Below are 9,505 nucleotides of genomic sequence, written 5' to 3' on the forward strand. Positions count from 1 at the left end.
CAAGGTTGCAAGGTGGATATTGTTTGTAGTTGCCAGTTTTTCGTCTAAAAAAGATGTTTTATATCGCATTTCTGATAAGTATGGAATTATTACCCAATTCTGTAATCGCCGATTCTGCCTACAATTTTGGGCGGGTTGATTGGGTTTTAACCCTCTGCCCCTATCTGGATATACCTACAACCCAAACGCTGCTTTCAAGTTCGAATGTTCCAGACTTTGTTTTGTCACAACTCGTTTTTAAGAAAAGTAATAATTGCTTTTGTTTATTTAATGGTATTTGGCATTGCTTCAAAAGTCTCCAGCAAAAGTATTAACTTGTACCTATACATATATAATACATGTAATGGAAATTTTAAACTGTTCAAGGTTAAACTTTCATAATTTACAATAATGAAAAGTTTTTTTTTGCGTAATTAACTAACTAATTTTTATTGCCATCATTTATAATGTGTAATCAGTATAACATCTAATTAATAAGCATTCTCAGAAATTACCTTTCTAGATTACTTTTAAAGTCGTGGACGTAGGTACCTACTACCAATATTTGTCTAAAACAAGCATGGTATTTTCATGCGAAATACAAATTGTTATGTAATTTCGTGGAACGAATTGCAGCTAATTGGTTAGCAAGAGTCGCCCATGTTTATTTTCGGAATAAAAAGCTGACGTGCATATCGTCTGTATAAAGGTAAAACCACATAAGTGACATTTCCCACAAAAAGTCTTTAATTTATATAGACATGGTAAGAAAATCACTCTTTCTATACATGAAACTCAATAACAAAAAAGCTATAAACTTAATAAGATTTGGACGTACTTAAACAAAAAGGCTCCAATTCTCATCCAGTCACCTTCGAAATATGGCAGTTCGAAATTTAAAAATGTTTCTCACTCTTGTTTTATTTTTTGTGTAACTCCAGAGATATTTATTTATGTTTATATGTTGATTTTCTTTTGCGGCTCTAAGAAGTTAGACTTCAGGAATTGTTTGGTACATGTAACTAATTTTTTGATAATCTTGTGGATTGGATCCTTTTTGCTTAACTATGTCCATTTTTAATGCTAATTATAAAAGATGGTGATTTTTTTACAACTGGTACATAATTTGGAGATTTTTTGTGAAAAATGTCGCTTATGTGGTTTTACCTTTAGGCAGACGATATTATATATACATATGGAAATTATAATAATTAACTAATAAATAACACTAGGGAAACCCTGTATAGCGGGTACCATGGTCACACAGATAGACAACCACAAAGTATACCCAAACTCACGAGAGAAATAAATGTAGGCCACACAAATATTCCTCCCGGCACGTGAATCGAACCCGGTACCTCTTCGTGGCAAACCAGCATGCTCTGGTACGTCCACGGAGGCAGTGAAGTTGAACGAAACCCGATTTACAACGAATATTTAATTGTGAGTAGTTTTGCTCTCGATTTTCGGCGGTAATGGGTTTTAACTCCCATTATAGATTAAACCCCAGTGTTTGACCATCTCTGGCTATGGATTTCACAAACTACTACTCAATCCAAAAGGAGCACGCAACTGAATTACAAATACAAAAGCCATTAAAATGTGATAGCCGACTTTCTCCGCATTTCACAACGTTCTCCGCGGAAGCCCAAGCCGAGTCCTGGCACACTTTTCTTTGTTGTTTACATCGTTTTACGCACTGCGTGGTGTTGAAATCGAGGCCCTTGCTTTACCGGCTCACTGGGCGTTATAAACCTCTGTACGGAGACCACTATTGAATATCAAATTTCGATACTTTGGAGAGTACAATGTTTGTCAAGAATCGTTTATGCGTGAATGTCTTTTGCAAATAAGTGGCCGTGGCGTTTACATCAGGCGGGGCGAATTACATCGTTTAGATATATTCAATATGTATCGGATAGTTCTTTAATTTGAATTGTGATCTGTTTCAAAATTCTTACCTGTTGTCTAGACTCGACCGAGATGTTCATATTTACATACTTAGCTCAAAGTTTATGTTTTCAAGAGAAAAAATATTGTGAAAGAATGAAAATTATTTCTCTAGAATGCGCAGTTATCCGTTGTGCCGTAAAAGCGACACAATCGGTTGCGCCCGCGCCGCCGCCCTTTGTTCTTCGGACAAAGAACTCGACACACGCGCACGTGTGCTTCGATTACAGAATATGCAGCCACTGTTGTCGCACACACGCGTAATCTTATTAACATTTACTAATGAAAGCAATTATTAAATTAACTAAACTTATTTTTCGCATGCACTATCACGATGATGATAGGTACAAACTGCAATTACTTCCTCATGATTGTGTAAGACATGTAAGGTTCTTACCTTTAGTCTGATTATTGATAGTGTTTATCATAAACAATTATATTGAGTTACGTGTTGACACTTGAGCTTGAAATTTAGATAAGACACGAACTACGCAACTCAACGAGTACAGTTTTCTTCGTTTTATCAAAAAAACGATAAGCAATGTTTTTATACATAATTATTTCTACTAATTACATTAAATTCGGACGATATTATGTACGGCATAATATCGTCCGAAGGTATATACATATATGTAGGAAGGTTTGTTATGTAGTGTTTTGTGCTGTATTTAAGTACCATTTAAAAAAAAATTAATACATTGCGCTGCGGCATCTATGTTTCAAGGCTAGAGTGAATAGGCATTTACCACATTTACTAAACAAATGTGTAACATCGTTGGCAACATTGGCGCTTAACATTAGATGAATAGTGGCCACGCATTTGTCAATGTTACATTTTTAAAAATACTACGCAATCAAAGATACAGAATACAAAGACAAACAGAATAATAATAAATTTAGTTGAAATATAAATGGCCCCCCGAAAGTCAATGACACGAAGGTATTTCAAGCAGGCGATGAATGACCATCTTTCATTGTCACGGTTTCGAAGGGGAGATACACCATATGGCATGGAATACTTATTGATTGCTCTTTGAGTTAAGATTTCTGTCTTCAAATCCGAAGATATATGTATTAACAACATAATATCGTCTCTTTCCCCACTTACTGCCGTATTTCACAGTTTTGTAGTAGATATAATAATTATACAACATCACGCGCCGATCCTGAAGTAAATAACTAAAGCACTTGTGTAAACTTGTGTTGTGGGAATCGGAAACAACGACATAATGACAAACACAGACCCGGGACAATATAAAAAAGTTTCTATATTGCACCGGCCGGGTATCCAACCTGAGACCTCAGTCAAATAACTGAGTAGGATACATGATTTTATTTTAGCTTTTAAAACGAACAATCCCCAATAATCATCGTATGTCTGTCCATTTTATAAATTAATACAAAACACATTGATAGAACAATATTGAGACGAGATACAGTTCAAGATGTTAAAGTGCCGCAAATACCACAAAGATGCTACTCTGAAAAATTTTACTTTTTTTAAAATTTTAATTTTACAATGATTTAAGCTGCGTTATGGCTTTCAAGATTATGACTATAGAGCCATCAACTTTAAAAGACAATAATCATAAATAACGAAAATAATTTATAATAATAACTCCAAACATAATAATGGCACACGGGCACTACATGGGTTACTGTCGGTGCTGTTAAAATAAACTTGGACAGTAAAACACCTGTAAAAAATTTGGATAGCGGACCGTCCGAAGTAATAATTAATTCGAGTAAAAACTGTAATTACAAAAAACTGCCATTTATTTTCTCGACATAAACAACAACGTTTTCACTTTTCTTGCTCGTACGTGGACTAAGATAATAAATACTTTTAGGTATAGTGGACTAAAGAAACTTTTACTTTTTAATAAGTTGTTATTAAAATTTTTTGTATTGTTTACGAATCGCGGCATAATAAATACTAAAATTTTTAAAAAGTATACCGAAAAATTTTTCCATCCCCTAAGCGAAAAATATACAAATCTGCATCACTGTTCATCGATTTCACTGGGAACTCAAAAATATTTCTATTCAAATAAAATAACTTTATAACTTATGCATTATGTATCATGTATTATATATCATGAGTTCGTGACGCACTAAAATTTTTTGTCATCACAATAATAATAATAATAATAATAATTTTAGGCCTTGGGAGAGGCGAGAGTTTAAAATAAATACGAAAATAATAATAATAATAATTCATTTATTTGTGAAAACACAGGTTAGATATGCAAGTTGACATGTACAAAATGAGTAGGTATAGTTTCACTGTGTCCGGCCAAACATTTACCATACAAACATATTGAAAGTATATTTGTTATATGAATATTATAATACAAACACAATTACCGGTATTGACAATATAAAAATGAAAAGAAAAAAAAGAAAATATATTTAAAGTATTACATATGTTTATAATATCGTTAGTATTCAAGAATGTCAGATCAATTGTTAATGTCCAATAATAATAATAAAAAACACTTTGTTGATATGGAGAAACACTCTTAGGAAAATTGTTAGGAAATGAGCTCCAAACAGTTTTCCACTTTTCTTTGTCTTCAATCTATGTTTCAGTTTGTACTGTTGAAGCGTAACGTGTGTGTGCACGAACAATGCCCTAATTAGAGTTATTAACTAACTTTATATCGGCGATAAATTAACAATGACAATAAGTAATATCTACGTGTACAAACACACGACTAACGAACGAATACTGTTTTGTCTTATAATTAATTTTATTGGATTTACATAGAGGCGTGCGTAGGTATTATCCATTCTTTCTATGATCAAAGCGTTTACTAATAAAGTATTATGTAACTTGGAATGTCAAATGTTTAGGAGATTTTGACACTTCATCGTCGATAACATTAGTATCTTTGTTTGCTGTGCTTATGTACGAACGCTAACAATGTCATATTGATGGTTTAATGACTCCAATAAAGCATTATGGGCCGTTGCACTCACACCCTCTCGTCTATAATTAATTACGGAGACGGTATTATGTTACAGTTGAAATTCAAATCTACATTCGTTATATTGATGAATCGTCAAATATATGTCCTCTTTTTACATACCTAAATGTTGGAGATGAATCTATTTTTTCGGATCTAAATTGCGCATGTTTGTTTTTTCAAAGAAATCAATGTTTCGGGATGTTTTTACTTTTTTTTAATATCAAGTGACGTGACGAATAAGTCGTGCGCCTGATGGTAAGCTACGCGCCTATCCATAACAGTTGCAGTGCCATTCAGAGATTTAAATCACAAAGATCTGACGGGCACTGCCACTGCGCCCGTCTCCGTGAGACATAAGTTGACAAGTCCCATGTAATTTCACTACCACCTTCTAAACCGGAACGTAGTAATGCCAACATTACTGCTTGGCGGCATAAATAGGTAAGGTGGCAGTACATCCCTGGACGAGCTTTTTAATCTTCATCTTTTCAATCTTTACAAGTACCATGATCTCGGCCTGAAACGTTGGTTTGTTTGAAAAAACAAATGTATAAGTGCAATGTTTAGGTCCAAAAAATTAGTAGCAATCGCGAGACCTCATCATCATCATCAGCCTATCGCAGTTTACTGTTGGACATAGGCCTCCCCCAATGTGCGCCATTTCGTCCGGTCCTCAGTTTGCCGCATCCATTTCCCGCCAACAACCTTTCGCAGGTCGTCACTTCACCTGAGGAGTCCAGTCTACGTTTGCCGAGTCGCGGTCTCCACTCTAGAACTCGTTTTCCCCATCAGTTTTCGGTTCTTCGACAGATATGGCCAGCCCACTGCCACTTCAGTTTGCTTATTGCAGGAGCTATGCGGTGACCTTGGTTCTCTGTCGGATGAGGTTACTCATTACGAATTTTATCCTTCAGAGAAACTCCGAGCATAGGCCGTTCCATAGCTCGCTGAGCGTCTTTAAATTGGTGGGCTAGCTGTATCGTGAGTGTCCACGTCTCGGCTCCGGAAATCAAAAGGCAGGACGCTCTGGTTGAAAACCTTTGTTTTCAATCTTGTGGTATAGGTGACGAGAAGATTCGACGTAGATTCCCAAACGCTGCCCATCCAAGCTGAATCCTCCTCCTGGCTTTTTTCTCGAAATTTTTTCTACCTAACTGCGCCTAACCTAATGATCTTATATTCTTAAATCATTGTCGAAACCCTAGAGTTCGACATAAGTATTTAATTTTATGATCTTGGATGCCGGATCAAATGAATTTTTTCTTAGTATTCGATATTTGTATTAATTTTTTTTAAATCATTTATTTCAGCCCTTAGTCCATAAGATAATGGTGTTAGTTACAAAAAATAAACCTTACAACTATGTTAGTATGATTACATTGAATTTTGAGATATTGACAGAAAATTTAAATATTAAAATTAGGAAAATGCACAATTATTATTTAATTTGACCAGTTGTAATGTTTACCCGAAACTTTAAAATTGTACAGTCAAAACGATGGGCAAACATCCTCAGGATGCCATTGCCACTGTCTCGCACTCGCTTTAGCAGAGACGACACTTTTTTACGCCTAATGGCATAATAAAAGTCATCTGTTCGCGCTTCAGCAAACATGCCCTGCACTGCAGTGCCGTGGCAGTCTCAACAGCATCCTGAAGATGTTATTGTATTGTAATAATTAGATAAATATATTTAGAGCTCCTTGTGAAAGTGTTCGTCCAGGGAAGTAATGCCACCTTACCTATTTCTGCCAAGCAGTAATGTCAGATTAGATACCGTGTTCCGGTTTTCTAACTGGGACTTGTCAAATGTCTCAGGGTGACGGGCGCAGTGGCAGTGCCCCTCAGATGCGATTTAAAGCTCTGAGTGGCACTGCGACTGTTATGGACAGGCTTGTAGCTTACCATCAGGCGCACGACTTGTTCGTCCCGTCACTTGATGTTATAAAAAAAAGATAAATTCTTTATTTACTTCCATGACAACATTAAGGTACGTATTCAACCTGCAAACAGATGTGGAAATATTAACGGAATTTCATATTTGGTTTTCACAGTTATTTGTGTTTCAAATGAATGTAAATTAGTGTTTGTAAAAGTATTGTTTATTAGTATAGGAACAATTTGTCGAAAGCCATTTTGACGTCATCATCATCACCCCATTATGCTTCATAATGCTCTAATCGGGATTACACATCGCACCTTTAGCTTAGAATAATAACGCATAGAAACCTAGCCCGCACACGCTAAGTGAGGCAAATTGAAGCGCTCCCAATGGGCCTACACGAGCGGGCGGGCCTCTTAGTGCTCAAGGTCAACTTGCACCGCGAACTGCTCCAGAATTTTATCTAAAAATTACGCAATGTGCGGTAAATGAGTGTAAAAAATACGTCAGACAAACATAATATAGATACTAACATCACATTCCACAAGGAAGTAATGCGTTTCAACTTGTATTTTTATATAAATATTCACTAAAACCGAAAATTAACGTACTACTAAAACTAGCCTACATGAATTTGATTTTTAACTTGTGACAGTTCATTTGATATGAAACTATCATTCTATGCGTTATTATTCTAAGACCTTTAGCATGAAAGTGATCTAATTAATTCGAAACGTAAAACTACTTTAAAAAACATTGTACATAAGGTTGTTAATTTGGAACTGACTCATTAAGGCTTGAATGACATAGACTCTCTATATAGGTCTCTTTTTCTTTTTAATGTGTTTGAAATTTCACTCCCGCGTTGGTATAGGTTGGTATGCCGCATTTAGTGTTGAATTTGTATCTACAAAGACAGCACGCCGTCACCATTTTCGGAAAATAATTATTAAATTTTTGTAAACACTACATTAATCCTTAATTCTTAAATGAAAAGAAATAAGTTCAGTAATAAGTAGTAATTATTGCAGAGATGTAATAGAAAAAGTAAAAAAATATATTCAATTAAAAACAAAAAGTAATATTTGACTGGTAAGGAGTTAGGACAATTTTATTGTTAAAAGCATTGACTTACAAGTTAAAAGAAAATGTTATTATTGTTTTTCCAGGCACATTAATAGTAGTTTGCTGAATTTGTGATGATATTTCCATTGCTGTATTTTCGTTATCGCTCTTCTTATTTGAACTTAACTTAAAATACAAAAAGATGAAAAAACATAAAATAATTACAAAAGCACTTTAGTTTACCGCCATTTATTTTTAAGTAAGCGGTACAGGTAGGTATTTTTAGTTCTGGTAATTACGAACAATTGGCTGTATGAGTTTTGCCTGTTTGCATGTTTAAAGCAGCGGACATTAATGGTTTTTCATACTTACTTTGCAGGCTTTGGCCGGGAAGAAGTCGCACCGTCTTTAAATTACTTTCCGTGTACGTTTTTTTAAACAAAAATCTTTTGTTTTCCTTCACTGCTTTCGAGAGGCAACACTAACGTCGATGTTTCAGTTGAGATTCGCTCTGGGCCTTTTGGAGGGAAAAGTGTCGTTTTTATTTTGACTTTCAATTATTTTGTGAAATCTAGTTTAAAGTGGAATAGGATAGTGCTATTGTGCCTTAATCGAAGATTAAAACGCGAAATTATACGAATTTCGAACTAAAATACTCGTATCGGCCCGGTCTAAGGAATCCCGAGTCAATCCAAGCACGCCGCCTCAAATTGCCTATCCTCTTTGTGGTGGCCATATTTACAGAAATATAATTAAACGTTTAAGTTTTCGGCTGAAGGACTTTGTTTCCATGGCCAAAAATAATTAAAAAAAAATGTTTCAGTTGAAAAGCAAACGTTCCTCTATTGCCTACTAGCTAGGATTTAGAAATTAATAATGTTATTAATTCTGTGGTGTACCAAATACATTTAGACAAAACAAATTTGAATAGAAAGATGACTGATTAAATCGGTTGTTAGTTTATGGATCTACCCAACAGTTATACTAAATAATTGTCCACTGTTCTGTCAGCCTGTCTTGTCGGATGATTCTTTTGGAGCAATGCAGCGACGAGTGTGACGACCGGCAGCAGTTCGTTCCCCCCGCACGTGGGTTTTCGGCCTAATCGCCTTGATGTGGGCAATGAACGATCCTCACGATTTATTGTGGGGGCCATAATGCTTTTAAATGTATAAATACTTATTTATATAATTATTCAGGCAATATAAATGTCAATAAACTCCGGTTAACGTAAAGAAGACATAGATATGCAGGGCCGGGACTCAAATATTGAGTTTAATAAAAAATCGTAATTGCAAAGTGGACTTTAGTGATATGTTATCAACTGCAAATGAATTAACTGAGAACTTCATGGGTTTGTGAGAAGGCTAAATAATTCCGGCTGGAAGTAAAACTTACTATAACAATGTGGAGATAGATTGCATAAATTCTAGCATGGAACTTTGCGCGTACGCCGTGAGTTGTTTGCTTGGCAATGTGGACTGTTGACGGCGCGTATCTTATCACTTCGTATCAACGCTTAAATGTCTTCACAAACACTGTCCATAGTTAAGATAATGTACCTAGGTCACGGGAAGGGTAGGGTGATTGTGGATTGAATATGAAATCTCGTACTAGCACCAGAATTATAACTCTTTGTTCCAATTTCTAATAAAAC

This window comes from Hyposmocoma kahamanoa, unplaced genomic scaffold, assembly GCF_003589595.1.
Source record: "Hyposmocoma kahamanoa isolate Upper Pololo Valley unplaced genomic scaffold, ASM358959v1 64, whole genome shotgun sequence".
In the NCBI taxonomy this organism is placed as follows: Eukaryota; Metazoa; Arthropoda; class Insecta; order Lepidoptera; family Cosmopterigidae; genus Hyposmocoma; species Hyposmocoma kahamanoa.